The sequence below is a fragment of the Coregonus lavaretus genome (assembly GCF_964263955.1).
Source record: "Coregonus lavaretus genome assembly, chromosome: 1".
Taxonomy (NCBI): Eukaryota; Metazoa; Chordata; class Actinopteri; order Salmoniformes; family Salmonidae; genus Coregonus; species Coregonus lavaretus.
Window position 1 is genome coordinate 27,314,243 of NC_139988.1, and position 25,635 is coordinate 27,339,877.

A 25,635-nucleotide genomic window follows, 5' to 3' on the forward strand; every position below is an offset into this window, starting at 1 on the left:
CGTGACAATACCCCCCTCCCCCCTCTCTTTCTCTATGCTCTTTCTCTCTATGCTCTCTCTCTCTACTCTTTCTTCACTCCTCTGAATGGCTTCCTTTCAATCATTACTTATTTTTCCGGTTAGTCTCAGAGTCAAAACATACAAATGACACAGTTGTTACAATTTGCATGCTCTAAAAAGCATGTGTTCCTAGGTTAATACTTTGGGTTTGGGTACTGTGCTTGTGAAAATAAAAATGTGTAGAATGGATAAATACATATCTATTTTTTGAACAATACTGCTACGCTCATAAAGGTGTTAGAAATTGTTTCATAAAGGTGTTTGGAATGCGTTATGTACAGTGAGGGGAAAAAAGTATTTGATCCCCTGCTGATTTTGTATGTTTGCCCACTGACAAAGACATGATCAGTCTATAATTTTAATGGTAGGTTTATTTGAACAGTGAGAGACAGAATAACAACAACAAAATCCAGAAAAACGCATGTCAAAAATGTTATATATTGATTTGCATTTTAATGACAAATGACAAAACATGACTTAGTACTTGGTGGCAAAACCCTTGTTGGCAATCACAGAGGTCAGACGTTTCTTGTAGTTGGCCACCAGGTTTGCACACATCTCAGGAGGGATTTTGTCCCACTCCTCTTTGCAGATCTTCTCCAAGTCATTAAGGTTTCGAGCCTGACGTTTGGCAACTCGAACATTCAGCTCCCTCCACAGATTTTCTATGGGATTAAGGTCTGGAGACTGGCTAGGCCACTCCAGGACCTTAATGTGCTTCTTCTTGAGCCACTCCTTTGTTGCCTTGGCCGTGAGTTTTGGGTCATTGTCATGGTGGAATACCCATCCAAGACCCATGTTCAATGCCCTGGCTGAGGGAAGGAGGTTCTCACCCAAGATTTGACGGTACATGGCCCCGTCCATCGTCCCTTTGATGAGGTGAAGTTGTCCTGTCCCTTTAGCAGAAAAACACCCCCAAGAGCTCGATTTTGGTCTCATCTGACTACAACACTTTCACCCAGTTCTAATCTGAATCATTCAGATGTTCATTGGCAAACTTCAGACGGTCCAGTATATGTGCTTTCTTGAGCAGGGGGACCTTGCGGGCGCTGCAGGATTTCAGTCCTTCACGGCGTAGTGTGTTACCAATTGTTTTCTTGGTGACTATGGTCCCAGCTGCCTTGAGATCATTGACAAGATCCTCCCGTGTAGTTCTGGGCTGATTCCTGACCGTTCTCATGATCATTGCAACTCCACGAGGTGAGATCTTGCATGGAGCCCCAGGCCGAGGGAGATTGACAGTTATTTTGTGTTTCTTCCATTTGCGAATAATCACACCAACTGTTGTCACCTTCTCACCAAGCTGCTTGGTGATGGTCTTGTAGCCCATTCCAGCCTTGTGTAGGTCTACAATCTTGTCCCTGACATCCTTGGAGAGCTCGTTGGTCTTGGCCATGGTGGAGAGTTTGGAATCTGATTGATTGATTGCTTCTGTGGACAGGTGTCTTTTATACAGGTAACAAACTGAGATTAGGAGCACTCCCTTTAAGAGTGTGCTCCTAATCTCAGCTCGTTACCTGTATAAAAGACACCTGGGAGCCAGAAATTTTTCTGATTGAGAGGGGGTCAAATACTTATTTCCCTCATTAAAATGCAAATCAATTTATAACATTTTTGACATGCGTTTTTCTGGATTATTTTGTTGTTATTCTGTCTCTCACTGTTCAAATAAACCTACCATTAAAATTATAGACTGATCATTTCTTTGTCAGTGAGCAAACATACAAAATCAGCAGGGGATCAAATACTTTTTTCCCTCACTGTATACACCCTTCAAGTACAGTGTTACATAATGTTTTATAATTCTACTGTATTTAATAGCATAAATTATATAATATATAGTATATAATGTTGTGTAGATACTGACCGTTGCCCAGTTCCCAGGAAATGTTGTATTTCTTCCCGGCGCTGTATTTGAGGAGGCTGAGTGCTGAGGAGGAGTTCCAGGAGGAGTCAGGGTTTCTCTGCAGGGCGTTGAGCCCAAGGACCAGATGCAGACCAGCACACTCGGCAAAGTTGTACAGTTTGTCTAAAGACCTGGCTGGGAGCAAACCAGACGCAGTTGTAACTTTGTTTCTTTTCAAAATATTTGAGGTAATTGTCAATCATACTGAGGCCGGGCTAACTTTATTACAAATCATTATTTATAAACATTGAAAACACATTAGGGACATTTCTTTTCCAGTATGCTAGGTAAAACTAGCTTGAAAAACTGTGCCCTGTCTAACATCTGGACGTAACCCCTACCACTATAGGATAAGTGTAACCAATGTGGTGGGAACTCCACATTAGATGGCTAGATTAACTTTTGAATATGGGAATATATGTAGGTACAGACCCGTCCTGAACAACTCCTGTTCCTAGTTCTAACATTTTCATTTTCAACATGTCCCTGACTGAGTCTGTAATACCAACATGTTTCAAGCAGACCACCATAGTCCCCGTGCCCAAGGACACTAAGATAACCTGCCTAAATGACTACCGACCTGTAGCACTGACGTCTGTAGCCATGAAGTGCTTTGAAAGGCTGGTCATGGCTCACATCAACACCATTATCCCAGAAACCCAAGACCCACTCCAATTTGCATACCGCCCCAACAGATCCACAGATGATGCAATCTCTATTGCACTCCACACTGCCCTTTCCCACCTGGACAAGAGGAACACCTACGTGAGAATGCTATTCATTGACTACAGCTCAGCATTCAACACCATAGTGCCCTCAAAGCTCATCACTAAGCTAAGGATCCTGGGACTAAACACCTCCCTCTGCAACTGGATCCTGGACTTCCTGACGGGCCGGCCCCAGGTGGTAAGGGTAGGTAGCAACACATCTGCCACACTGATCCTCAACACAGGGGCCCCTCAGGGGTGCGTGCTCAGTCCCCTCCTGTACTCCCTGTTCACCCATGACTGCATGGCCAGGCACGACTCCAACACCATCATTAAGTTTGCCGATGACACAACAGTGGTAGGCCTGACCACCGACAACGATGAGACAGCCTATAGGGAGGAGGTCAGAGACCTGGTCGTGTGGTGCCAGGATAACAACCTCTCCCTCAACGTGACCAAGACAAAGGAGATGATTGTGGACTACAGGAAAAAAAAGATGACTGAGAACGCCCCCATTCTCATCGACGGGGCTGTAGTGGAACAGGTTGAGAGCTTCAAGTTCCTTGGTGTCCACATCACCAACGAACTATCATGGTCCAAACACACCAAGACAGTCGTGAAGAGGGCACGACAAAGCCTATTCCTCCTCAGGAGACTGAAAAGATTTGGCATGGGTCCTCAGATCCTCAAAGAATTCTACAGCTGCACCATCGAGAGCATCCTGACTGGTTGCATCACCGCCTGATATGGCAACTGCTCGGCCTCCAACCGCAAGGCACTACAGAGGGTAGTGCGTACGGCCCAGTACATCACTGGGGCCAAGCTTCCTGCCATCCAGGACCTCTATACCAGGCGGTGTCAGAGGAAGGCCCTCAAAATTGTCAAAGACTCCAGCCACCCTAGTCATAGACTGTTCTCTCTGCTACCGCACGGCAAGCGGTACCGGAGTGCCAAGTCTAGGTCCAAAAGACTTCTCAACAGCTTCTACCCCCAAGCCATAAGACTCCTGAACAGCTAATCATGGCTACCCAGACTATTTGCACTGCCCCCCCACCCCTACCCCATCTTTTTACACTGCTGCTACTCTGTTAATTATTTATGCATAGTCACTTTAACTCTACTTCTGCTCTTTTTTTCTCAACACTTTTTTGTTGTTGTTGTTTTATTTTAAAATAAATGCATTGTTTGTTAAGGGCTGTAAGTAAGCATTTCACGGTAATGTCTACACCTGTTGTATTCGGCGCATGTGGCCAATAAAATTTGATTTGATTTGATTTAACCTCTAACCCCGTCAATCTGAGCCTGACTCATCATCTTAACTCTACAGTACTACAGTCCACCTTACCTGTATTGTTTCAATTCTGTAGACGAAGTTGATCATTTAACTGGCTGATAATTCCAACCATACATCTGACCAGGCCTATACAACGCCCATGGGAGTGCTTGAGGGTGTGAGGGGTGTGTGTATGTGTGTGTGTGTGTGAGTGGTGACGTGTCCTGATGGATATCCCAGCCTGCTGATGAGGACCAGGTGAAGGGCATAGCTGAACGGCAGCCTGCTGAGCAGATATGACAATAAAATAAATCATGACTGAAACGTCCAGAAAGAAACTAGGCTTTCTCTAAAGATATTTATGAACTTGAGATGGTTCAAAAGGCTATGTTTGATATGTGTAAAATGACACAGGTCTGTCCACACATGGTGAAGTAATGCCCTTGACATGTGAAATGTCAGTGTGTGTGTGAAGTCCCTAAAGGGGGTCACATCATTTCTCCCTTCTAGGTCCAGATCCAGAAAGACTGATTTATATTCTCATTATAGAGTCCCCTGCAGAGATGGAGTCTTTGGAGCACACACATACACACACACACACACACACACACACACACACACACACACACACACACACACACACACACACACACACACACACACAATGCGCCCCACATAGGGAGCTGTTATGTCACACTTTGTACCATTTATACAGTATGACATTAGTTTATAGATTATTTGTGAAGCATTTATATTGTGATTAAGAATACTTTATGTTTGCTATATAAAGCCTTAATAAGTTGTAGTTTGTTTAAAGTGGGACCAAATTTAACAGCGATAATCAATCCAGATTTATTGAGATAAATGGTACATTAGAGATTAAGCAGCCAGGGTCTCTGGAAACCAGCAGCTATTGTTTCTGGAAACTTCTGATGTTACTCCCTAAAGGACTTCAGTAGTTCCTGCAAGTGTTTCATCATTTTGCAGACACACACATACACACGCACATGCGCACACACACACACACACACACACAAACACACACATTACAGCTCCGAGCGCTGCTCATATTCCCCAGACTATCCCTGCTAAAAGCATTATTCCAAATATCAATCCAGGACTTGGCGAGAACTGATGTAAGGAATTCTCTCTCTGTCAATATAATTTGTCAACGTATGACAGCTCAATGCTTTGTTAAGGCTAGCACATTTATCAGCTTCTAAAGATTCAAATTCATAACCGAAGCCCTGAATTAAACAATACAGTATCGTGGAATTAATAATGCAGCCATTTTGTCAATGCAGCAACTTCAGATAACACAACGACCTCTAGCTGTCACAGAGATGTGTATGTAGTGCTCTTTACATATCATTTAGTTAGCCATGTGAGTCTATTGTATTCCGATGTGTTTCTATTCAATTATACTGTATTATATTATATTCCATTGTGTTTCTATTTAATTGTATTATATTATATTCCATTGTGTTTCTATTTAATTATATTATATTATATTCCATTGTGTTACTATTTAATTATATTCTATTATATTCCATTGTGTTTCTATTTAATTATATTATATTCCATTGTGTTTCTATTTAATTATATTATATTCCATTGTGTTTCTATTCAATTCTATTTTGTACAGTAAGTTGTCTGCTAAATGACTGAAGGAAATGCAACCCAGAAAGCCGAAGCCACAGACCCAGTTTGTGCTGTGTCATTCATATGGAAGTGGGACTGAGTAGAGGACAGAATTATTGTTGACCACAGCCTCAGTTCCTCTTTCTATCAGAGCATCCTTGGTTTGTGAGGTAGAAAATAAATAGATAGGACATGGTTAGGTGTATGTAACCACTTGTTTCTCTACACCTGCAGGACTGAAGTGTGGGAATCAGAACTCTCAGCTTTACAGACTGGCTACAGTTTATCTGGGACTGCTATGTTCACCTACTGACCACAGTCATAGGCATCTCTGTGCGCTGTGAGTGTTTAACTCTCACATGTAGTACTTTAGGGTGTGTGCATTTATGTGTGTGTAAGAAAGTTAGAGACAAATGGATAACAGCTCTCTCTCTTCTGTCCCAGATGATGGAGACTACAATCAACTGTCCAGAACTCTTTCTCTTCTGGCAGCCAACCACACCACACAGAAGGAAGAGCTTCAGAAACCTGACTAAAGAGAAATACCATTTGGAGAAAGAGAGAGATAAGTTACAGACCAGTTATAACAGCTTGACTAAAGAAAGAGATTCAATTACCATGACTACAGAGAGAGACCATTTACAAATGCGTTACAACACAATGGTCAGAGAGAGAGACCAGTTACAGACCAGCTACAACGTTGAGAAACACAAGTTACAAAGGACAATTTCAGAGCAGGAGAAAATATATCAGAAGAACTGGATATGTATCAATTCTGTGATAATTGTGAATTTGAGTTGATTATGACATGTTGAACAATTATTTGCTGTATGTATGACTATATTGATCAATGTACTTTATTTTCATGCTGTGTGTAGTGGTAACAGCGGGGTCTGTATATTGTCAGAGTATATCTGATACACTATATATACAAAAGTATGTGGACACCCCTTCAAATTAGTGAATTTGTCTATTTCAGCCACTCCCGTTGCGGACAGGTGTATAAAATCGAGCACACAGCCCTGCAATCTCCATAGACAAACATTGCCAGTAGAATGGCCTTACTGAAGAGGTCAGTGACTTTCAATGTGGCACCGTCATAGGATGCCACCTGTCTAAGAAGTCAGTTTGTCAAATTTCTGGCCTGCTAGAGCTGTCCCGGTCAACTGTAAGTGCTGTTATTGTGAAGTGGAAACATCTAGGAGCAACAACAGCTCAGCAGCGAAGTGGTAGGCCACACAAGCTCACAGAACGGGACCAGCGAGTGCTGAAACGCTTAGAGCTTAAAAATAGTCTGTCCTTGATTGCAACACTCACTACTGAGTTCCAAACTGCCTCTGGGAGCAACGTCAGCACAAGAACTGTTAGTCGGAAGCTTCATGAAATGGGTTTTCATGGCCGAGCAGCCGCACACAAGCCTAAGATCACCATGTGCAATGCTAAGCGTCAGCTGGGGTGGTGTAAAGCTCGCCGCCATTGGACCCTGGAGCAGTGGAAGCGCGTTCTCTGGAGTGATGAATCACGCTTCACCATCTGGGGCGGCAGGTAGCTTAGTGGTTAAGAGCGTTGTGCCAATAACCGAAAGGTTGCTGGTTCTAATCCCAGAGCCGACTGGGTGAAAAATCTGTCGATGTGCCCTTGAGCAAGGCACTTAACCCTAATTGCTCCTGTAAGTCGCTCTGGATAAGAGCGTCTGCTAAATGACTAAAAATGGAAAAATTTACAAATCTGGCAGTTCAACGGACAAATCTGGGTTTGGTGGATGCCAGGAGAACGCTACCTGCCCCAATGCATAGTGCCAATTGTAAAGTTTGGTGGAGGAGGAAAATGGTCTGAGGCTGTTTTGGTTCGGGCTTGGCCCCTTAGTTCCAGTGAAGGGAAATCTTAACGCCACAGCATACAATGATATTCTGTGCTTCCACCTTTGTGGGAACAGTTTGGGGGTGGCCCTTTCCTGTTTCAGCATGACATTGTACCTGTGCACAAAGCAAGGTACAAGCAAACCAGAAATTGTTTGTCAAGATCAGCGTGGAAGAACTTGACTGGCCTGCACAGAGCCCTGACCTCAACCCCATCTGCTAACCAGGCCTAATCGCCAAACATCAGTGCCCAACCAACTAATGCTCTTGTGGCTGAACGAAAGCAAGTCCCCTCAGCAATGTTCCAACATCTAGTGGAAAGCATTCCCATAAAAGTGAAGGCTGTTATAGCAGCAAAGGGGGAACCAACTCCATATTAATGCCCATGATTTTGGAATGAGATGTCCGACGAGCAGGTGTCAACATACTTTTGGTAATGTAGTGTAGCAGCACTGCGGAGTACAGAGGTCTGGAAGATCGTCTGGTGCTACGCCTAATTTCTTAAGATATATACACGTTACAGGAGGGAGTCGCAGTTCCGGAGCGACCCACTAGGTGTCATCCTCCGACAACCTTAGGCACCTCCTCACTCACAGTCTGGACTAATCAATATCCTATTGGTGTCACCTGTGTCTACCTGTTCACCTGTGTATTTATGCCCTCACTTCCCTATGTTCCCTTGCTCAGTTTTCTCTGTTAGTTTCTCTATGTCCAGCAGTACTACTTAGTGTCTGATCTGAGACCTATGTACAGGGACTTGAGAAGTGTTCTCCCTGTTTCGTTATTTGTTTCAGTCGTAGGTAGTTATTCGTATTTTGGCTTGGTTTTTGGAGACTTATTTGCTCCGCCTTTCTTTTATTGTGAGAAGTCTGTTATTTTGTATTTTGGCTTCGGGACCACCAGTAAAGATCTTTGTTTCACCATTTACATTTTAGTCATTTTAGCAGACGCTCTTATCCAGAGCGACTTACAGTTAGTGAGTGCATACAATTTTATTTTTCATACTGGCCCCCCGTGGAAATCGAACCCACAACCCTGGCGTTGCAAACGCCATGCTCTACCAACTGAGCTACATCCCTGCCGGCCATTCCATCCCCTACCCTGGGCCAATTGTGCGCCGCCCCAGGCTCTGTCGCGGCCGGCTACAACAGAGCCTGGATTCGAACCAGGATCTCTGGTGGCACAGCTAGCACTGCCATGCAGTGCCTTAGACCACTGCACCACCATCTCTGCCTACTGCCTACTGTATATCCTGCACCGCACCTGGGACACACCTCACACCAACCCTTACATACACACACACACACACACTGTCTTGAGTGAGTGCCTCGCAAGTCTGCAATTCCTCTATTCTGGCAGCCATAGCTACTACAAAGAGTATAGAGATGATCCCAAACAGTCGTGAGACATTGGACCTGAAAAACTTGTTGTGTCGTTAGAATGGACTATTAGAATGACCCCACATGCTTCCCAGCCGAAACAGTTCAGAAGAGTTTGTGCATATATTATGACGACATTTTGTTACGTTTTTGTTAGTTTTGGACTTCGGTAAGGTTTTTTTTCGGCTGCTCGGGAACACAACAGTTTTTCTGGATGCAAGCCAAAGTCGGTAGCCGAAGTCTACACCCCTTCATCGGTGATTGGTCAACAGTAGGGATTCTTCAATAAAGTCTTTGTTCTCATTCAACCAGAGACGACTCGTTTTCATGCAAAATTTTTCATTGAGAAATACTGCACCAAACATCTTAGATGCAGAATTGCGCGACTAATATCTCCTCTGCAAAAATGTCAAAATTAATGACAGATTCCTTGAGTTATCTTAGATTAATTCTGACTATTTTGAGGAAGTACTGACTACAGTGTCTCAAAATGGACAAACAGTGCTATTGCTGCTTTTAATAGAGTATGCGAGTACACTCGTTCGGTTCGCCTAGGCGCCAGTCGAACTGAAGCATGCTAACGCCTTAACACTGTTCAATAGTATCTTGGCCAGAGAAGCCCACTAATAGTGTAGACGTGTCTCCAGTTCACTGCATTGGTTTAGTGATTTAAGCCTTGTAATGATTTAGTATCTGGAGATGTGTCAATGAAACCAGGGACATACATACACATTGTCTGCCGTTCTCTTTCTACAATTAAAGCGATACTTGCGATACTACCTGATTTACAACAGTATTCAAACAATGTGAGACTGCAATCCACACTTTGGGTTTGTTTGTTGAGCCACTGCCTCTATTTTCTCACCATCTAACATACAATACAATGTGTTATTTACACAGTCATGTAATAGTGGAATAGGGATATTGGACCAGATGAGTTTGAACTGAACTATAGGAGCGGGGACATTGGCTTGGACAGGAGACCTCTTGTATTTACCACCCGTTCAATAGCTGCTACAGCAACTACACACGCACGCAACCACACAACCACACACACACGTACACACACGCACGCACGCATGCACACACACACACGTACACACACGTACACACACGTACACACACACACACACACGTACACACACACATGCACGCACGCACGCATGCACACACACACACACACACACACGTACACACACACTTCACAGCAGCCTAATAGCACCAATTACAGCAGGTATGCAGCGAAAACAAGGCATTCAACAAGGATTCTCTCCCACACTTACTCTCTTTATCTATCATACACCCTCTTTCACCATCACAAACATACTGTGCAGTTTCTCTCTGTCTCCCTCTCTCTTTCGAATCCTGCTGCTCATTCTATCGTTCCCTCTCTATCTCCTCCCTCTCTCTCTCCTCCCCCATGAAAAGTCATCAGACTGAGTTTTGTCTGTTCTCTGTGTGCCTCTGTTTCTTATTTCATCCAGAAACATAGTGATTTCCCACCAGGCAAACATGTCAAGCTGGACATTTTGACCCCCCAAAAAATACACATGCGCGCACACATATACACACACAGCCTTGAGCAGAGGGTTCTGGTTCATTTTAAGCCCAGATCAAACCTCAGCCCTCCAGAAACCGCTGCAGACAGGAGAGACGACTGTTTAGAGAAATTAATTGGAAACATTTTTTTACATTTCTTTATGAATTCAATATGACTTTCCAAAGCCTGGATTTTGCAGCCAAATGACGTTAGAGGAATAATGTGTGTGTGTTGTGTGTTTGTGTGTGTGTATGTGCACGTGTGTGTGCGTGCGTATGTTGATGCTAGTTGGTTACAGCTAACTGGGAAAAAGACAGGCATTCTTAAACTTCAATATGGTTGAACATTATCCCGCAACAAGAGGATGGAGAGAGAACAGTGACCATTACCTTAATTAATTCATTATTTAATTATTTCACACAAATTCACTCACTATTGCACACACACACACCAATTCCAACAGCAGCTTACAATCCCTGCAGCCTGACAGAGTAAATCAGAATACAGTGGTGAACGCAATGACCTCCGACGAGCCATCAAACAGGCAAAGCGTCAATACAGGACTAAGCTCGAATCCTACTATGCCGGCTCTGACGCTCGACGGATGTGGCAGGGCATGCAAACTATCACGGATTGCAAATAGAAACCCAGCCGCAAGCTGCCCAGCGATGCGAGCCTACCAGATGAGCTAAATGACTTCTATGGTCGCTTTGAGGCAAGCAACACTGAACCATGCATGAGAGCACCTGCTGTTCCGGACGACTGTATGATCTCGCTCTCCAAAGCCGATGTGAGTAAGACCTTTACATTTACATTTACATTTACATTTAAGTCATTTAGCAGACGCTCTTATCCAGAGCGACTTACAGTTAGTGATTACATATTTTTTTTTTTTTTTTTTTTTTTTTATACTGGCCCCCCGTGGGAATCGAACCCACAACCCTGGCGTTGCAAACGCCATGCTCTAACAACTGAGCTACATCCCTGCCGGCCATTCCCTCCCCTACCCTAGACGACGCTGGGCCAATTGTGCGCCGCCCATGAGTCTCCCGGTCGCGGCCGGCTGCGACAGAGCCTGGATTCGAACCAGGATCTCTAGTGGCACAGTTAGCACTGCGATGCAGTGCCTTAGACCACTGCGCCACTCAGGAGCTCTCTTTAAACAGGTTAACATTCTCAAGGCCGCAGGGCCAGACGGAATACCAAGACACGTACTCAGAGCATGCGTTGACCAGGTCTGTAATACCAACTTGTTTCAAGCAGACCACCATAGTCCCCGTGCCCAAGAAGACTATCGCCCCATAGCACTCTATAGCCATGAAATGCTTTGAAAGGCTGGCCATGGCTCACATAAACACCTTCATCCCTGACACCCTGGACCTACTCCAATTACGGGGGCCCCACAGGGGTGTGTGCTTAGTCCATTCTTGTACTCCCACAACTGCGTGGCTGCGCACGACTCCAACACCATCATCAAGTTTGCTGATGAAACAACGGGGGTAGGACTGATAACCGATGAGGCAGTCTATAGGGAGGAAGTCAGAGACCTAGCAGTGTGTTGCCAGAACTACAACCACTCCCTCAACGTCAGCAAGACAAAGGATCTGATGGTGGACTACAGGAAACGGAAGGGCGAGCACACCCCCATTCACATCGATGGGACTGTAGTGGAGCGGGGCGAGAGCTTCAATTTCCTCGGTGTCCACATTACTAAGGAATTAACATGGTCCATACACAACCACACAGTTGTAAAGAGGGCACGACAGCGCCTCTTCCCCCTCAGGAGGCTGAAAAGATTTGGCATCATTGAGAGCATCTTGAGTGACTGCATCACCACTTGGTACGTCAACTGCAAGGCACCAGACAGCAAGGCGCTACAGAGGATGATGAATACGGCCCAGTACATAACTGGACCATCCATGACCTCCATACCAGGCGGTGTGAGAGGAAGGACCAAGAAATTGTCAAAGACTCCAGCCACCCAAGCCATAGACTGTTCTCCCTGCTACCGCACGGCAAGCAGTACCAGTGCACCAAGTCTGGAACCAACAGGACTCTGAACAGCTTCTACCCCCAAGCCATAATACTGCTAAACAAGACTGCTAAATAGCTAATCAAATGGCTACCTGGACAACCTGCATTCACCCTTTTTTGAATTAACTCTCTTGCACTGACTCTATCCACACACATATACTTACACCCCAACAGACCCATATACGTATACACACACACACACACACACACTACATCCACCCACACACACATAACATGCATACTGACTCCTCACACACACACACTCACACACTTTCACACTCACCACATACGCTGCTGCTACTGCTCCACATACTCTGCTGCTACAGCTCAGTCTACACTTTAAAAAAATATGAGTCATTAGGACGTCCCCGGGACATCACGAAATGGTTGCCTAAAGTTGTCAGAACATTTTGTCATGGTCCCCTGGAGGTTTTGTCTAGTTCCTGTTTGGTCCCGAGGACGTCCCTGAGGACATTTTTAGGACATTCTTGGGATGTTGTGTCAGTCACCTGCAGGTTTTGTCTAGTTCCCGGTTTGTCCCGGGGACATCACCTGATGTTAGCAAAGAAACGTTCTCCCAACAACAACAACATCTAAAATTACCCAGGGCACACGCACCCTAGTTTCATTACACATCACCCCTTGTTACTGTTGCCAAGCCCATCAAGGCCCTGATTGGAGAAACACTGATCCATTCACAGATCTTTGTCTTTTGGCAATGCTAAGGACACCCCCCCCCCCCACACACACACACACACACACACACACACACAAACAGTGCTTTTAACATAGTGTTTTCAACTTGCATATTTAACACTTTGACATAGATGATTACATTGTGTATGTTTATTCATACAGTAATTTTCCCCCACAAGGAAATCGGCGAGGGGACTGTAGATCTATCTCCATCCATCCGTTTGTATGTTAGTCACGTGATATCTCTGACAGCACTAGCCCGATTTTGACGAAACTTGGGTAAATGATGCGTCTTGCCATAGAGATCCGGCATCTACAAAATTACTCTGATTGGCCCAAGGCAGGAGCTATAGTTATTAACTGAAACGTGTTCGTCACAAGCGATATCTCAACTGGCCCAAGTGGGGGGCGCAGCATCATTTGTGGGGGACAACATGTTTATTGTTGCCTTGTTTTTATGTCCTCATCTGGGATTTGAACTCACAACCTCTTGGTTCATGGCATTCCAATCTTCCTGCTACGCTACCACCCCTATTCCTACAATTTGCACTTCAAAGTAAATCTCAGCTATGTTAAAAATACACTGAAGAAACACTATTATATTTATCATAGTGATTCAGGAGCAACATTAAAACATAACAATATGCCCCACAACTATACTGAAACCCCAAACTCAAAATGCTGAAATAAGTCAATGAAATCAATGACAGAATAGTCAGATTAACTGACAATTAAAATAGCAGTGCAGATGGCACTCTTTTGCTAAGTGTAGAGATGTACAGTGGGGGAAAAAAGTATTTAGTCAGCCACCAATTGTGCAAGTTCTCCCACTTAAAAAGATGAGAGAGGCCTGTAATTTTCATCATAGGTACACGTCAACTATGACAGACAAATTGAGAAGAAAAAAATCCAGAAAATCACATTGTAGGATTTTTAATGAATTTATTTGCAAATTATGGTGGAAAATAAGTATTTGGTCACCTACAAACAAGCAAGATTTCTGGCTCTCACAGACCTGTAACTTCTGCTTTAAGAGGCTCCTCTGTCCTCCACCCGTTACCTGTATTAATGGCACCTGTTTGAACTTGTTATCAGTATAAAAGACACCTGTCCACAACCTCAAACAGTCACACTCCAAACTCCACTATGGCCAATACCAAAGAGCTGTCAAAGGACACCAGAAACAAAATTGCAGACCTGCACCAGGCTGGGAAGACTGAATCTGCAATAGGTGGCCTCCCGAGTGGCGCAGTGGTCTAAGGCACTGCATTGCAGTGCTAGCTGTGCCACTAGAGATCCTGGTTCGAATCCAGGCTCTGTCGTAGCCGGCTGTGACTGGGAGACCCATGGGGCGGTGCGCAATTGGCCCAGCGTCGTCCAGGGTAGGGGAGGGAATGGCCGGCAGGGATGTAGGTCAGTTGGTAGAGCATGGCATTTGCAACGCCAGGGTTGTGGGTTCGATTCCCACGGGGGGACAGTATGAAAAAAATAAAAAATGTAATAATAATGTATGCACTCACTAACTGTAAGTCGCTCTGGATAAGAGCGTCTGCTAAATGACTTAAATGTAAGCAGCTTGGTTTGAAGAAATCAACTGTGGGAGCAATTATTAGGAAATGGAAGACATACAAGACCACTGATAATCTCCCTCGATATGGGGCGCCACGCAAGATCTCACCCCGTGGGGTCAAAATGATCACAAGAACGGTGAGCAAAAATCCCAGAACCACACGGGCGGACCTAGTGAATGAGCTGGGACCAAAGCCTACCATCAGTAACACACTACGCCGCCAGGGACTCAAATCCTGCAGTGCCAGACGTGTCCCCCTGCTTAAGCCAGTCCAGGCCCGTTTGCTAGAGTGCATTTGGATGATCCAGAAGAGGATTGGGAGAATGTCAGATGAAACCAAAATATAACTTTTTGGTAAAAACTCAACTCGTCGTGTTTGGAGGACAAAGAATGTTGAGTTGCATCCAAAGAACACCATACCTACTGTGAAGCATGGGGGTGGAAACATCATGTTTTGGGGCTGTTTTTCTGCAAAGGGACCAGGACGACTGATCCGTGTAAAGGAAAGAATGAATGGGGCCATGTATCGTGAGATTTTGAGTGAAAACCTCCTTCCATCAGGAAGGGCATTGAAGATGAAACGTGGCTGGGTCTTTCAGCATGACAATGATCCCAAACACACCGCCCGGGCAACGAAGGAGTGGCTTCGTAAGAAGCATTTCAAGGTCCTGGAGTGGCCTAGCCAGTCTCCAGATCTCAACCCCATAGAAAATCTTTGGAGGGAGTTGAAAGTCCGTGTTGCCCAGCGACTGCCCCAAAACATCACTGCTCTAGAGGAGATCTGCATGGAGGAATGGGCCAAAATACCAGCAACAGTGTGTGAAAACCTTGTGAAGACTTACAGAAAACGTTTGACCTGTGTCATTGCCAACAAAGGGTATATAACAAAGTATTGAGAAACTTTTGTTATTGACCAAATACTTATTTTCCACCATAATTTGCAAATAAATTCATTAAAAATCCTACAATGTGATTTTCTGGAATTTTTTTCCTCATTTTGTCTGTCATAGTTGACGTGTACCTATGATGAAAATTACAGGCCTCTCTCATCTTTTTAAGTGGGAGAACTTGCACAATTGGTGGCTGACTAAATACTTTGTTTCCCCACTGTATTATGGGTAATGAACGTGTAGGGGACTTCGGAAATTCTACAGACTTTGTGGAGCAGCAGAAAGATCAGCATACCCCAAGAACGTCCTCAAAATGTCCTCCAGGACATCCCCGGGACAAACCGGGAACAAGAACATTCAGGGGACCATGACACAACGTCCCAAGAACGTCCTAAAAACATCCCCGGGACAAACCGGGAACTAGACAAAGGTCCCCCAGAGAACGTTCCATTCTGACCATCACGCAATAACTAGTAAAATCTAGTCATAGAAAGGTCCTAACGTGGTCCTCAGTTATGTCCTAGGAACTTACAGGGAACTAGACAAAGGTCCCCCAGAGAACGTTCTCATGAGACCATCACGCAACATTCTTAGAACGTTCTCAGAATGTCAGTGGTATACCATCCCGAAACCCTTAAGGGACCTAATGGGAACGTCGCCGAATGTCCTCAGGACGTCCCCTGTTTGATGGGTATTATTTATTCTGCTGCCTAGTCACTTTACCCCTACCTATATGTACAGTACATAGCTACCTGAATTACCTCACACCCACATCGACTCGGTACTGGTACTCCCTGTATATAGCCATGTTATTTTTTACTCTTTATTGTTATACGTTATTCACTATGTATTTATTTCTCGTGCCACTATTTCTATATATTTTTTTTATCTTTAACTCTGCATTGTTGGAAAAGGACCCGTAAGTAATCATTTCACTGATAGTCTACACGAAGCATGTGACAAATAACATTTTATTTTATTTGACAGCTGCTCTAAGACACAACATCAGTTGAGCTTTGTGTCAAAATAAAACCTATTATGGACGACCTTGACTAGTCAGAACAGTTACCGCACTCAGTACATAAAGCTGAAGTCCTCTCTATTTGTGGGGAAAGGTATCGAAGTAAAATACCTTGGAGTTGAGCTGAGCCCTGAAATTCAACAAGGATTGATTAAAGACAGACCCTACAGTCTTCCATCTGTCAACACCTTAATACTAATGTTGACATCTCACTCTCTACTTACATTTATTTCAACACCTCCATTGGTTTACATCTATCACTACCACACAGGTAAGCCTTTCCAATGGAATCACTCTGCTATTTATTGTACAGACTCTCTGTGGTCGTCAAACCTGGTCCTGGAGACACACACAAGGAGGTACTACTCTGGTTATACCACGTAGGTCAAACCACTTGTGTATTTTGGATAAAAGAATGTAAGCTACGTGGGCACCTGTTTTCAATTCAGTCGAGCTAGGCAGATCTGTGTGTTTGTTTCCATGTCTGTGGATTTGCTGCAACTAGACTAGTGTGTAGCCACTTCCTCTGTTTCTGGTGTGTGTGTGTGTGTGTGTGTGTGTGTGTGTGTGTCTGTGTGTTGGGGGGTGACATGTTAACATCTGAGATGAACACACTCTTTCGTATGTACTTCCACACACGTTTATGTACACAAATCAGTCATCCGCTGAGAGGCCGGCTCGTGTCTCTAACTCAGGTCCAGGACTGCCCAGTGTGTGTGTGTGTGTGTGTGTGTGTGCGTGTTTATGGAAAAACTACACATGAAGGTACTAATGACCTTGCTCTTTTTGGCTGGGACAGAAACAAACATATCGAACATATTCTCCCATGAGAAAAACAAAGTGTTCCTTTGTTGTTGGTTGCTCAACATCAGGCTAGGAGATGGGTCTATCTGTCTATGTATGAAGAAGCCAATATCATGACATTACAAAGACGATCTTAACATTTTGCATTTGTCTAAAAGTCCTCAATGTCACGGTTTCGGCCGAGGCTGCCTCTCTCCCTTGTTCGGGCAGGCTTCGGCGTTCGTCGTCTCCGGAATTCTAGCTGCCACCGATAGATGGTTCATGTTCGTTTGCTTTTGTCTGTTTGTTTCCACACCTGTTTCTGTTTTACGTAATTAGTGTCCTATAAGTTTCTCGTTGTATTTGTCTAGTGTTGTGTATGATTGTTTCCGTCAGTGTTGTGTTTGCTCGGTTGAGCGTATTTTCTCCACTGTGCTGGAGCTTATTTGCACTTGTGTGTGCACCGTTTCATTTTGTCGCACCGGTTAGTGCGCATTTGCCTTTCGCCTTAGTGCGTGTTTTGCTGTCGGGCTTAGTTGCCCTGTTGCCTGTGTTGGGCCAGTAATACAGCTTTTGGAACATACAGTCTGCGTCCTGCGTTTGATTCCTACACTACACCTCCAACACACTCTGACAGAATCATACACCACGAAACGAACACACCCTGGCTCAACACACAAAGTCCCGGAGCCAGAGCGTGACACTCAAAGACCAGATGATATGGTAGCATTTTTTTTTATTCAACCGTTTTAACTAAAGCGTTTGATCACTACACTGGGGTGTCTGGCAACATCAGTCACAGTCAGACAAAAAACAGTTTTCTGTCCAGTGCATGTTATGACATTCTCAAAATGTATTCAGATTGAGTTTTGAAAGTAGTTTGTGATTTACGTCAAACAATCTGTACCCACACTCCCCAACAAGACTTACAAAATGATTATAGATAGAAAAAAAACAGCGATCATGGCAAATTAAAGGGTCCCAAATCCCTGGTGTTTCAGGAGATGCAGGTAGTCATTGTCTATGTGGTAGTCCTTGGTCTCAGTGTTTGCAGAAGTTTAATTTAACAACAACTGTGTGAAAAAAAGAGATGCTTGATGGAGAACTTCCTGGCGAAAGTAGACTATAATCACACAGTGGAACTGGACATTTCCCACTTCTAACCTGGGCTAGAGTCAGAGGTGACAGTGAGATGAACACACCTGACAGTTTTACTAACACAAATTAGTCACACGGATGCCTTCAAAGAGCCTCCTCTTAAAGCTTCAAACACTTAACCGATTATCTCTAACCCCTAACAAACACCTCTCTCCCCCTATACACACTGTGATCCTTTGTGAGACTCTGGTGATACTGAAATTTAGGCATGATTGCTCAGTAATTGTAAAGGAGCAGTAGTGTTAAGGAGAGCTCCAGCAGGAGAATCACCCAGAGGCTTTTTACACCAGAGCATCAAAGAGTTTCACCTGAAAACCTCCATATAATGCCTGTAGCTCTTCACATAGGAGCTCAGGAAAACTGCAAAACCCCCAAAACGAAAAACACAAAACACATATATAACTGAAAAACACCTAAACTCAGTAAAACTGTCAAAAACATACCAAATCACGCCCAAACTAGGTCATGCAAAACATACACAATTAAATCCTCTAAAAGTCTAAGCCGTTGTGGGGGGGGGTTCCACTAAACATATTGAATAACACATTCATAAATGGCAAAAAAAAAGACATGAAACATGACATAATACACAGTACAGAACATTATTAGTCAAGGACTGAACTACATAAATTAAAAACTTCACACATATGTAGCCTACATACACACACGGACGCTACAGACGCTTTGTGAGAAGACCGATTTTCGGGCTGTCTCATGATCTGACAAACACCGCTGTAGCTCGGCCACCTTCCACCACAGATGCAGAAGGCCGACATAGACGGATACAGTGGATTGAGACGCAGCCCATGCAAACAACATATCTCTTGCTTAAACTGGTGAATTTTGATAGGGATTTTTTTATTATGTTACTTCTATTGACGTACCCGTACTTAGATTGACGCACGGGTAAAGCCAACAAAACACAGAAACAAAACCACCAAGCAATAATTGTTAGCCATTCAGCACGTTATATTCCCACATTCTATTTCCAGTCCAGTGCTGAGACTGGGTCTTTGACCCATGTATGATGGATGAGAATAGGACTAGCAGACTGCACAGATACACTGCAGACCCTCTAACGAAAACACACCCAACACACACACACACACACACACGATGACCAGGAATAATAACTGTAATCACCATAATTGGACCTTTGTTATTCCTAATATATATCTTGCTGCTGTGTCTTCTACCGTACTTCCCATTCTGATGATACCAATTTGATTTTTGTCACAGAAGTATTTTGATTCACTAATTAATGAAACCAAGTCAGGCACAGACACATTTTCTGAATAGATCCGGATGAACAAATTATCTTTAAATGTAAGTCGCTCTGGATAAGAGCGTCTGCTAAATGACGTAAATGTAGATGTAAAATGTAAAAAAATCCAACTTTATTGTATTCACTAGTAAGAATAAGAAATATTGTAAAGAAAGAGACAGAATCTCGATTGATTGACATGAAATGGAACAAATCACATCCACTAGATTCCTCTGAGTTTTAATTGATGAAAAGTTATCCTAGAAAGACAATATTCAATTTGTCTGCAGCAGTGATGAAATCTGTTGGTATCATCAGAAAGATTAGTGGTTTGGTTCATTAGGCTTGCTTCCAAACTCTATACTATAGTTTAATTTACCCATATCTCATTTACTGTAATATTGTCTGGGCCAGTACATATTCCTCCTACCTAGACAAATTACTAATCATACAAAATACATTAGCAAGACTAGCCACCTCCTCTAATTACCTGGCTCCATCTGCACCTTTGTTTAAGAAACTCAATATCTTGTCTATTTACAACATCAATGTATGCCAATTATGCACTTTCATCTACAAGTACTCGTCCCTCCCAGACAGTTTACCTAAACCCTTCAATGGATTCTTCCAGGTTCATTCTGAAATTCATCTATATAACACAAGACACTGTGATAACCTTCACCCTCCCCACTGCCGCACCTCATATAGTCAATTCTATATCAGATGCAGAGGTACCATACTGTACATCATCATCCCTCAAAAACTTCAAACAAAGACTGGGGGTCAGCCTGATGAACCAAACTAATCAGTATTCTCCTACATATAACTCTCACACACTCACATGCACACATGCACACACACACACACATTTAAACAAACAAATATATATATATTTTCATGATTACTGATCAGTTAATTTATACATTTATAATTAGTAGGTTTTGTTATCTGTTTAAACAAACCTTTTTTAATTTTGTACTTAAAGTGCCTTCAGAAAGTATTCAGACCCGTTGACTTTTTCCACAATTTGTTACATTACAGCTTTATTCTAAAATTGATTACATTTACTAAAAAAAACTCCTCATCAATCTACACACAATACCCCATAATGACAAAGCGAAAACAGGTTTTTAGAAAATGTTGCACATTTATAACAAATATAAAAATTGAAATACCTTTATTTACATAAATATTCAGACCCTTTGCTATGAGACACGAAATTGAACTCAGGTGCATCCTGTTTACATTGATCATCCTTGAGATGTTTCTACAACTTGATTGGAGTCCACGTGTGGTAAATTCAATTGACTGGACATGATTTGGAAAGGCACACACCTGTCTATATAAGGTCCCACAGTTGACAGTGCATGTCAGAGCAAAAACCAAGCCATGAGGTCGAAGGAATTGTCTATAGAGCACCGAGACAGGATTGTGTTGAGGCACAGATCTGGGGAAGGGTACCAAAAAATGTCTGCAGCATTGAAGGTCCCCAAGAACACAGTGGCCTCCATCATTCTTAAATGGAAGATGTTTGGAACCACCAAGACTCTTCCTAGAGCTGGCCGCCCAGCCAAACTGAGCAATCGGGGGAGAAGGGCCTTGGTCAGGGAGGTGACCTAGAACTCGATAGTCACTCTGATAGAACTCTAGAGTTCCTCTGTGGAGATGGGAGAACCTTCCAGAAGGACAACCATCTCTGCAGCACTCCACCAATCAGGCCTTTATGGTAGAGTGGCCAGAAGGAAGCCACTCCTCAGTAAAAGGCACATGACAGCCCGCTTGGAGTTTGCCAAAAGGCACCTAAAGACCATCAGACCATGAGAAACAAGGTTCTCTGGTCTGATGAAACCAAGATTGAACTGTTTGGCCTGAATGTCAAGCGTCACGTCTGGAGGAAACCTGGCACCATCCCTACGGTGAAGCATGGTGGTGGCAGAATCATGCTGTAGGGATGTTTTTCAGCGGCAGGGAGACTAGTCAGAATCGAGGGAAAGATGAACGGAGCAAAGTACAGAGAGATTCTTGATGAAAACCTGCTCCAGAGCACTCAGGATCTCAGACTGGGACGAAGGTTCACCTTCCAACAGGACAACAACCCTAAGCGCACAGCCAAGACAACGCAGGAGTGGCTTCAGGACAAGTCTCTGAATGTCCTTGAGTGGCCCAGCCAGTGCCCGAACTTGAACGCCGATCAAACATCTCTGGAGAGACCTGAAAATCGCTGTGCAGCAACACTCCACATCCAACCTGACAGAGCTTGAGAGGATCTGCAGAGAAGAATGGGAGAAACTCCCTAAATACATTTTAGTAATTTAGCAGACGCTCTTATCCAGAGTGACTTACAGTTAGTGAGTGCATACATTTTCATACTGCCCCCCCCCGTGGGAATCAAACCCACAACCCTGGTGTTGCAAACGCCATGCTCTACCAACTGAGCTACACGGGACTAACACAGGTGTGCCAAGCTTGTAGTGTCATACCCAAGAAGACTCGAGGCTGTAATCGTTGCCAAAGATGCTTCAACAAAGTACTGACTAAAGGGTCTGAATACTTACGTAGATGTAATATATCAGTTTTTTATTTTTTATAAATTAGCAAAAATATAAAAAAAACTATTTTTGCTTCGTCATTATGGGGTATTGTTTGTAGATTGATGAGGGGGAAAAAACAATTTAATCTATTTTAGAATAAGGCTGTATCCTAACAAAAGTCTAGGGGTCTGAATACTTTCCGAAGGTGTCATTTTCATATAAGCCCTTGGGCTTCCAACCACATCTGCACGCCGCTTTTTAAATATATTTTTTTATCTGTATTGTTGTCTATCACTTGTTTTCTTTGGTGCAAATAAATACAACTAAATAAACAAATTATCTCCCACTCAAGATAAATATCCACAGTCATTATTTTAGCTTCAGATAAAGTTCAGGCTCTGTAAATTCAAGCTTATTACCAGGGCAAAGTTAAGGGTTGGAGGGTTAGCATAGTAACATCCTGCATTTCAGATGTTTAAGCAGTAATTATGGTTTAGTAACGTGTGAGGATCGCTGCCGTAGTGTTACACAATCACCTCCAGTCCAGTACTTCTCAAGGTCCCTACACACAGTGCAGTACAGCTGGAGAGAGAAACATCCCACCAACTCATTGGCCAATAACTACAGGGGGTGGCGCGCCTTGGCCAATCCCAGGTCACGATACTCATCAGTACCGTTTGGGTTTCCATTGCAACCCTATATGACAAGGCCGTGAACAGAGCTGGGTTGGCCTGGCGACCCATATTTCTACCAGATGTTTTCTGAGAAAAATAAGAGAAGAGGGGATTTTTTCCAAACATTCACCTCCTCAACAAATACCTTCCCAAGATGCTGGCCATCCAAACATAAGTCTAATGTTCTGGTGCTCCTGCTGAGTTTGGCTGGGCTGAAAAGGCTCTTTCTCAGACTCCTGTCTGTCTCCCTCAGACAAGGCATGTCTGGATCCAGGGTCACTTCTAGGTACCGTGCTTGCATTTGCCATCCGCTATACACACAAAGAAATGGCACGCCTACAATATACAACAGTATACTCTTATAACCTGATTTGACCTTGCAAACAGCTGACAAAAACATTTCCTTTTGGACCTTGGTCATAAATGGGGAATAAAATGGATTGAAACAACAGAAGTTGAACCCAGATGTATGTGTTCTCTTCTGATCTTTTGGATGAGTCTACAATACACCAGGTAGTCCCCTGTAGCTCAGTTGGTAGAGCATGGTGCTTGCAATGCCAGGGTTGTGGGTTCGTTTCCCACGGGGGGCCAGTATGAAAATGTATGCACTCACTAACTGTAAGTTGCTTTGGATAAGAGCGTCTGCTAAATTTTACTTAGAATGCAGTATTGGCAGACTGCTGTTTGGTGTTATAGTCATCCTCTTTTTACAGGTCCTGGCCTGGTTCTCTCCTGCAGGTCTTCCGTGGTTGTTCTGGGGCTAAACTGATTCAAGAGGCTGGGTGGTTATGGAGCTAATGGAGGTCAGAAGGGAAAGCGCTTCAGAGCTAGCTGAACTCAAACAGCTAAGCTGGGGCAGCCAAGGTCTCAACAATACTTTAGCAAGGACCAGGTGAGCCAATAATAATAATGATATGGTCATTCTGACAGTTTTATTCAAAGCAACTTACAGTGAACTCATACAGTTTATTCAGTATAACCCAGAAAACAATGCATGCAAAAATATTGGCCTTATGTAGGCTGCTCACATTGGGCCAATGCACCTTTGCTCATCGGCTCCACATTGGACCCCAAAGTGGAGCCAGCCCACACCAAGCCCAACATGGGCCAGCCCACACCAAGCCCAACACGGGCCAGCCCACACCAAGCCCAACACGGGCCAGCCCACACCAAGCCCAACATGGGCCAGCCCACACCAAGCCCAACACGGGCCAGCACACACCAAGCCCAACACGGGCCAGCCCACACCAAGCCCAACACAGGCCAGCCCACACCAAGCCCAACACAGGCCAGCCCACACCAAGCCCAACACAGGCCAGCCCACACCAAGCCCAACATGGGCCAGCCCACACCAAGCCCAACACGGGCCAGCCCACACCAAGCCCAACACGGGCCAGCCCACACCAAGCCCAACAAGGGCCAGCACACACCAAGCCCAACACGGGCCAGCCCACACCAAGCCCAACACGGGCCAGCCCACACCAAGCCCAACACAGGCCAGCCCACACCAAGCCCAACACGGGCCAGCCCACACCAAGCCCAACACGGGCCAGCCCACACCAAGCCCAACACGGGCCAGCCCACACCAAGCCCAACATGGGCCAGCCCACACCAAGCCCAACATGGGCTAGCCCACCGCTTGGTGTGAGTTAGCTTGTGCTGGGCTTGGTGTCAGTTAGCCCGTGCTGGGCTTGGTGTGGGCTGGACCATGTTGGGCTTGGTGTGGGATGGCCCATGTTGGGCTGGTGCAGGCTAGCCCGTGTTGGGCTGATGTGGGCTTGGTGTAAGCTAGCCTGTGTTGGGCTGGCCTGTGTTGGGTTGATGTGGGCTTGGTGTGGACTAGACTGTGTTGGGCTGGTGCAGGCTTGCCCATGTTGGGCTGGTGTGGGCTTGGTGTTGGCTAGCCCACTTTGCCCACCGAATACCCACATGGGGCCAATGGGGTCATGTTTGCTGTGTATGAGACCCATGCAAGAATCAAGCCCATAACTGCACCATGTTCTAATCCATGTATCCACGTAAAAAATGTATCCACCTGAACCACCAGTCAGCCTACATCTGGACCTACTTAAAGGTGTCAGCTCCTGTCAGTCAAATACAAGGTTAAAGGTTTCACTTAGGGAAAGGTTTCACTTGGCTTCTTAGTCTTTGGGCAGCCCCCTGTCAGCTCCCTGTGTGTGTGTGTGTGTGTGTGTGTGTGTGTGTGTGTGTGTGTGTGTGTGTGTGTGTGTGTGTGTGTGTGTGTGTGTGTGTCCGCTCCCTGAGGGAACACAGGTCTAACATACCCCAGAAAATGTAATTCCACTTTTACGTTCTGTGCCTCACTTCCCTAACCAGAGCTAACTTTATTACACACTTATGGACTCATGAAATGCCTTCAATAACATCGCTCTGGCCCGCAAGACCCTTTCTTCACAAACAAACACAGTCAGAGTCAGTCTGTAGCCAACATGAGTCAGCAGCCTGACGAAGGCTGCTACAACAGCAATCCGCCGGTCTAGTCCAGCTTCTCATCTTTCTTGTCAAGCCGTGTTGTTATTTCCTGTCCACCAGGGAATCTGTTCGCAAATGTTCTGTTTCACTTGATTTCCACAGTGTCATTGTGATTGTCATGGTAAAAGGTGACTATACAGGTGACTGTAAGCGAAT

General features: G+C 44.5%; 1 pseudogene across 1 annotated transcript in view; it reads right to left on the bottom strand.

Moving 5' to 3' along the window:
* LOC311126661 (inactive heparanase-2-like) overlaps positions 1 to 25,635 on the bottom strand; it is a 131,015-nt pseudogene that overhangs the window by 62,529 nt on the left and 42,851 nt on the right. Inside the window, exon 4 of the transcript in view lies at positions 1,928 to 2,101. The product of the transcript in view is annotated as an inactive heparanase-2-like (transcript). The remainder of the gene's footprint in view (positions 1 to 1,927; positions 2,102 to 25,635) is intronic.